Below are 8,414 nucleotides of genomic sequence, written 5' to 3' on the forward strand. Positions count from 1 at the left end.
TTTTTGTTTTTTTTTAAATCAAACACTATATAGTTAAGACAAATTTCTTAATATTTACATCTTCAAGAGGAACAAATTAGTTTGGGGCTAAGTAGCTGAGTCTGTGTTACAGTTTTAGAATAAAACGCAGTATGTGCTGGGTGTGTAGTATACATTGTTACTTTGGTATGTTTCGAAAACTAACACAAATTGCTGTTCCACATTAAACAGTGAAGTGACAATGATGGCATTTTTAAGTAATAAATAAGACATCTGGGGTTAGAAATGTTGCTGTGTATCCAGTCAGGTTTCCACTAATTTCTTGTAATTGATTTTAAATGATAGCATTGTTACTCACCATGACAGTGGATCAAACTGCAGCTTGCTGTCTCTCCAGATGGCCCACAAATGAATAAACACCTGAGTTGACAGTGTTGTGCTGTGTGGTTATTAGTAACAGTGGTAGTATACAGCAGATAGAACCAGGATGTTTTTACAAACATTGTACAGATAGAAAGAGAGAGAACTCAAACCTGAATCAAAATATTCCCTAATTAGATTGTTCTTCTTTTCTTTTTTTCATTTCAGAGGTGGTAATATTTTGCATAAAATTATTACCACGAGTACATTAGTATTCTTACTTCGCAGTTTCTTTAAGAAAGATGAAGAGCAGTAAGTTTAATCACCTCAGTGCTGGAGTGAGTGGCTTCAACTGAGACTCATCCTGCTTTGGCGTCTGAGAATTTTTCTCAGAAGTGACCTTATGCTCCACAGCCAGTGCAACCTGCATAGGTCAAATCATAATCTAGATTTCATATTAAATTGTAAAACGTATTGCATTTTTTTGTTGGGTCAAACTATTTCCAAGAGTTTGTTTTTCATTAATATAAAAAGAGAAGAAAACGGATGGACACAATAAGGCAAACTTTTAGGAGAGGGGGGGTTGCAGACACGGAGAGACAGAGGGATCTAGAAGCTGTATGCTTTGATTGATGTAGGTTTCCTCAAACAAACTTGGGATATCAATGCAACTCTCAGTTACCATGGCTACAGCAGAGCCTCTTGGTGGATACATATGGCACACAGCGACAGAGGGGCCAATTATCTCTTTCTGACTAGGAGGTATTTGCTGTACCCGCTCTGTGCACACATGGACAAATCTTAAGTGAAGTCCATAGCTAATTGTGTAGATTACAAGGACATTTGTAGAATGAGAATTATGGCGGGTAATATTTTGAGACAAAATGTTTCAGACTTCATTATATTATATCAAATCATAGCCCTTGTCACAGACACCATAAAAAGCATTGTAGTTGGAAGAAATGGCTTGTGAACTGATATCGCATTGATATTCATGTTTCTATGATGTGTCTGTTATTATGAAAACAGTGTGACAGTAAATACTACTTCAAATGTTCTCTGGTCTTAATTTAATAAGATAAAACTAATGCATGGCTGCACATTAATATGATTATGTTATTCATCTACATCATTACCTTCCACTACATGAGAACATCATACCTATTAAATAAACAGACTCATGCACTCACTAAAAACAAGTTGGTTGGGTGTAACTTGATATAGAACCAATAGAAACATTCACGGGGAGACATCTGTGTAATTACGTCAATGGGCATTTTATGGAAATTGCATGTCATATTTTGACAGCTGTACTATAAAAAGCTGTTGGAAACATCAGAATAATTGTAGAGGAGCAGCTAATTTAGAGGAGCAGCTTTAATTTTCCTTGCAGGTCCTTTTGCTGAGAATCATAGATGTTTGTATTTAGAGCTAGCAAAACTCTGCTGGAATATTTTCTGGACTGGATATGTATATTACAGCTTTAGTTATTGCTGAATCAATCCTTTTAAATGAAGGCCTCTTAGCTGTACTTTTTCCCTCAGTCACTGTATGTTGATGGGAAACAGTCTGAACTTCAACTTGTTGATTCACATGATCAGGAAAATGTAGGTAAAGAATTAAAATTAAAAGTACTCAATGCAGAAAAATCCTCACATTTTAAAAAACTGGAAATGATCAAAACAGTTCTGTCAGTTCTTAGTCTATCATCGTCCAAGCATGTCAGTTGTTCTTGTAGGCCGTATTTATAATAAAACATTGTATTTTGTTAACTATATGTGTTTTGTGTGCAAAAATCTTAATTTGTAAAGTAGGCTAACTAGTAACTAAAGTTGTCAGATTAATGTAGTGAAGTAAAAAGCACAAGATTTCAATTTCAATCTAGTGGAGAAGAAGTAGAAAGTACCATTAAAAGAAAAGACTAAAGTAAAGTACAATTACCTCAAAACCTGTACTGAGTAAATTTACTTATTCCATTCCACCACTGCATAAATTATATAAATATGGGAGGTGCCAGTATAACAGGAATCTGCCTGAAAAATCAAGACAGACAAATGAAATATAATAAAATTATAACAAGACAAAAAGATTGCACTATGTACTAAAATGCTAATCTTTAGCTGGTATAATGTTTACCATGTTCTCCATCTTAAAGGAGAATTCCGGTCAATTCCAACACGTAGCTCTTTTGTTTGTAAATGAGTAAATTTAAAATGTTGTCAGTAGAGAGAAAGACTTAAACAGTCGGTACTGCCTATTATCTTCCTGCTAGCATTAGCACCATACATGCTTCAATAGGGCAAGTTTTTAACGTGTTTTTTGCCTTTAAACATGTTTAAAATGTCATTAAAAGTGCCTAGCCATGTGCAGTGATTCGTTCCGAGTGAACACAGTGAATATGACTGCAGTAATTGTGAAAGAAATGCATGAAAGTTGTGCTAATTCAGCTCTGTTTAGTTCCTTTGTTGGTACTGCAAGGAGTGCTTTTGGACCATCTACAAACTACAACACCAAAAAAATAAGCATATGCTAATTATTTTTTAAGCTTTTTCACCTTTATTTGATAGGACAGCTAGGTGAGAAAGGAGGGAGACATGCAGGAAATCGTCACAGGTCGGATTCAAACACTGGACCTCTGCGTCAAGGTATAAACATTGAAGTTTATGTGTGCCGGCTCTACCCACTGAATCAACCCGGTCACACATATGGTTATTTTTAAAAAGTAAGTGCTGTAGTACAACTAGCAGGAGACAAGTTATAATTGAGGTATGTTTTGAGACACTACCTTATGTAATCATTAAATTAATAGCCTACATATTTTGTTTCTGTGTTGGAGTTTGTAGATGGTCCCTAAGCACTCTAACTGCCATCTCAACACAGGAACTAGGAACAGGAACAGAGCTGAATTAGCAAAACCTTCATGCCTTTCTTTCACATCTACTGCAGTCAGATTCACTGTGTTCACTTGGAAGGAAGGACTTCACATGGGTAGGCACTTTTAATGACATTTTGAACATGTTAAGAGGCTAAAAACATGTTTTGTGCCTGCTGGGTGCTGACGCTAGCAGGAGGATAACAAGGTGTAGGCAGCACAGGTAGTATTCGTTTTTCTCTCTTTTAACAGCACTCCAAATTTACAAACAACAGGGCTACAACCGTGATTCTCCTTTAAGTTTAGCATGTTAGAATGTTAATGTTAGCTAATTAACAAGCACCACCAGCACATCTGACTGTGGACCATGAAAGCTCCCAGCCAAATTGGTAGCATTGATGATTGAGCATGGGAAGCGTTTTTAGGAGGGTGAGCAGGTTCATCTGTCCAGGCTATGTTCAAAACCAGCTGGAAGCCAGAGGGGGATCTGCCATCCTTTCCTTCTGCAGATCCGTCCTTTCCCGCATTCAACAGCAGAAGCTCAAAGAGATGATCAGAAAACAAATATATAAACTTTTCCTTCAGCTATGAATTGTAAGAGTGATGGACAAATTGTGAACACCCTGGATGGCATCTGAAGGGGTAGTTGTGCCTGACAAAGACTGGGGCCAGAGCCATGACACAGCTCATGACAGTAGTGCAAATAGATACGGAGGTCTAGGCTTTCCCTTGTGTAAACAGGGACACACTAAGTTGTTGACTAGTGTCACTGATGGTGTGATTAAGATGTTAAAGTGTTGTCTTCCAGTCGGCCTTCAGGGTGAAGGTTTCCAACTTGCAAACTAGGTTGAAGAACCAGGGATAAACTGATTAATCTGTGTGATTTACTGCGGCAGATCTTCAATCACCCCCCTCAACTCTGATGAAATTAAGGACGCAGAAAGAACTCTAACCTTTTCTTAAAAGAGCTTTGTGTGCATATCGAGACTTTGATGAATCTCTGAGCTGTGAGGTCCTTTGAGGAGGCAATTGGTCCTTCATGGTATACAGGGATGTGGCAGCCTGATGCCAGTAATCTCCAACTTTATCAGTTAAGACTTCGCAACAGTAATAGAGTGGCACATGATCCTGGCCTGGTGAAGGAATCTCTGAAAGGGCAAGAGTCACTAGTCTATTAGAGGGACAGACAGACAGGGCTCAAAAGAACTGCCCCCAAACTGGACCTCAGAGGAAGATTAGTAAATGTTATCCCACAGCTGCTTTGCTTCTGGTTCTGATGCCTGTCAAACTATGGTGACCAAGACAGGACAGTCTTCTGACATTATCATCCATTGCAACATCACGTCAGTGAAACAGGAAGAAATGAAGACATTTATTTCACATTGTTTTCCCTGGATTACAATTCTTATGAACTGTGCAGAGTTACAGTTGTGACACTTGATCACACAGATACAACAGGGAAGCTGAAAAGCAGCTGCATTTGGATATAATTGAATGCATGCGTTTCTAAGCAACCGGTCTTCTGGAGCACTTATTTTTAACACTGTTCTGCGTGGAATCTATTTACAATGTGTTGAGTAAACCTGCTTTGAATCTTTGAAGCTCAATGCCATGATTGTGAATACACTTTCACCAATGGCTCACATTAAAAAAGCCTAATGGCGGGCAAACTTCAGAAGTTTGATTTGGGGTAACTTTACTGATAATCTGTTGACTGATTTTTAGTCATTTCTCAGGTTCACTGCCAGATCTAACACTCTGTACAAAGTTGCCTGTGACCACTCATGAGTCATGCAGGATTCTTTCTCCATCACTATGAGGACACACTAATCAGATATCTCATTTTCCTGAGGCTTATAAAGGATAAGATATCTTTTCTCCTCCACACCCACGGTATCAAAACAATCAGCTGCAAATTGAACACACATACTTGCATGTGAAAGAAGAAAAGCAGTAAGTGTGATCATTTGTCTTCTTTGGTTGACAGCTGAATTCTGAAAGCAAAAATCAGACAGTCTCAGATCTAATTTTGGTGTCAGTTTATTGGATGTTATTTCTGTTCTAAAGGGGCCAAGTTTGTGTATGGCTGTAATGAGTAAATCCTCTCACCCTACAGTGTACATGCATGTCACACTGCAGCAGTTACACAGAGGTGACACTCATATTATAAACTTGCAAAAATGTTTACGAATATCTATTATAGGCAGGCTATAACAACTACTATTTTTTATATTTTATTTCTCTTTTCTTTACTGTGTATTTAATGGTTGGGAAACAGCCCCCCCCCCCCCCCCCCCCCCTCATACATTTACCTTTCACACCTTCCTATCACACAAGTATCTCTCCGACTGTATCCATTGGAGTTGACAGGGAGTTCTGGGCACATAAAGCTGTCTGTTTCTATGCAACAGATTGACTTTATAGGATTATAATTAAGTTACATGTCAATCAAACAAGTCTTGTCATCCTAGTCATAACACATTGACATGACGAAGAAAATGACAAGCTCAGTAAAGATCATTATAATTTTCTACTTTGGCGGGGAGCTGTCACTCTTTCATCTTCAGTTGTCATATGAAAGACAATCACATTAATCATATAATTAAGTAAATGGTTATAAGAGGAATGCAGAATTGCAATTGAAGGCAGTGTGGGTGGTCCAGTGTGTAGTTGCTGTGATGAACTTTATATTCTTCTTGCTTTCATGCTGGTTTTAGTATTGCTTTGCTAGACTCTCCTACACAGCTCTGCAAAGGAGGATCTAGCTAGTCCATTCCGGGATAGGAGAAAAACGTGTTCTGGTTTATTGGCATTTCTTTAAACAAATCACAATCGTCAGGGTGGCTGCGCTAAGTGCCACATGGAGCCCCGGTGCCACTGTAAAATAGCCTGGGGAAGGTACTTGTTTTGGTGGAACATTTGTACGTTCAAAAGTTTTTTAAGTCGAAAACTCAGGTTGGACGAATAGTCTAGCAAGCTGTCTGGATTTAGCGTGCAAATATCGGAAATTCCAACAGAAATAAAGTGGAAGGTACTGGGCATCTGGTTGAAGAAAAGAAGAATTTACAGAAGTAACCCTAAAAAGGATTTAGAAATTGTTTAACATCAGCATTAACTCCTAGCTACTGCTGCAAGAGTGTTTGGTCACTTGATTCCCAATAAAATGTTCAGGCAAGTTAGCAACAAATTAATCTTAGCGTTAGTTCTTGCAGGATACAGAAGTCATATACCCACTAATTGAATTATCATTCCTATCAGACACACACCAATCACAGCCGTTCTCACATCAAGCCGGTTCTTTTAAATGTGCTGCGGCTGACAGAAAGGAGAAAAGAACCTTAAAAAAGCAATAAGATATCTCCACCACCCCAGCCTTTACCTTTCTAATTTAGAGTCCTAACCTGACTTAAAGTTTAAAATGGTTTTCAATGTCTTTCTTTTGGCTCACTCTTGTATACAGGGGGTTTCTGTATGTTGCTTCCTGTCTCAGCTTAGCATGCTGCTTGGTTGGTCCAGGGTGCATTATCAAGAGCAGAGATATCAGCGCCAAGCATAACCGTATTCTTACCTTGTAACCTGTATCTTGTATACTTCCATTTGTCGCAATAAATGGTTAAATCTATGACGAGAGTGTACATGAGCTTTCCATGGCTTGTCTGACGGCATGATTTTATTAAAAATACAATACTGTCTGCAATTCTTCTGCATTGCCGTGCCAGCGCTGAGAAAAACATTCAAAATCCACTCAGTGGGACGCGTTGCCAAATATATGTACCGTTTGTTGTGAGAAAAACATGATTACACAGTCGGGAACAAAAACCAACAAGCTCAGCGTGCACCTGATTGATGCATGTGCAAGTGGCGATTCTGCTCCTTCATAACCAATGAGGCCATGCTGGATCTGCCACAATGACAGGGAAAGGAGCAGAACATTTGGGTTTGCATGACTTCTGTCATTTAGAAGGAGATTACTTCTTCACTGCCAGAAAGAACAAATAAGTCACTATTAACATTATGAGTCGTCTTTGATATATCCTTCTTGGCATTGGCTCCATGAAAGCTGGAGGCTACATACCATTTTGGAAAGAAAATATTCAAAACAATAAGAAATGACAAAAAAAGAGATGAAAGCTTACATCTCTGAAGACTGGGACTTATTACGGTATTCCTGTCAATCAGTGTAATCGGTGTTAAAACTCTATGTCCTCTTGTTCAATAGAACTACTCTTCCAAGACCAAACAGTGGGGTTAGATAGTTATGCTGTCCTTCCTCAGAGGTTGAACATTTGCCCAGAGAGTTTATAGCAATTTTTCTTTTTTTACGGGTGAATTCCTAATACTTTCATAGGAGGTTTTGTGGCAATAACAACATAATTTGGCACTATTACTAGTCTAACCCTGCACCTTTGTACTCCAGATTTCCATGTTTGCCTTCCGGGAATTCTCAGACTTTAATGCTCCCTCTATTGCACTGATCATGGATGTAAATCTAAAGCCTTAAAACTTGCACTTAAAGTGACCATATGTAACTTCTTAATGTTTATGATTTTTCATACAATGGTCTCAAATGATCTAGCAAACAAGAATTACTCTGGAAATCAGGTGTAACAGTACAAAGAACGCTATATTCATATAGTTAGTAGTAAGGCCTCGACCTGGATTCAATTTTTCCCGAGCAGTAACAGAACGATTTGCGGCAGGTATACGGCATTACAGTAACACATTCTCATGGGTCACAGATTTCTTTTTAACACCAGAAAGCCTGTGTTAGTATCCAGCCTTTTGAGCTAGGTTAAAGGAAGCAGGAGATTTCTTTTGATAGGTCTAATTGTATTTTAATGTTATTTTAGAAGTTAACTGCTGTAATAATGGCTGATTGTGGGGCAGGACCATCACAGAAAAGAAGGAAATTAAACAAAGAACAACTAACAGCTAAAAGGAAAAAACGGTATACCCACTTTAAATGGTCCGTAACAGTTGTTACATAGATATATAGTGTTCCCTTTAGCTTTCCTTTAACAGTGGTGGATGTTAATTATGCCTTTGTGATTATACCCTTCTTTGACTGACTTACAAGTTTACCAGTTCAGCGGCATAATGCAACAGGAGGTATTTCATAATTTGTATTTGCACGACATTGCTTTTTATTGATGTCAAAAAAATAAAAAAAATAGATTTATTATTGTTGTCAATTAGAGCTGAC

Source organism: Etheostoma spectabile, chromosome 20 (genome assembly GCF_008692095.1).
Source record: "Etheostoma spectabile isolate EspeVRDwgs_2016 chromosome 20, UIUC_Espe_1.0, whole genome shotgun sequence".
Taxonomy (NCBI): domain Eukaryota; kingdom Metazoa; phylum Chordata; class Actinopteri; order Perciformes; family Percidae; genus Etheostoma; species Etheostoma spectabile.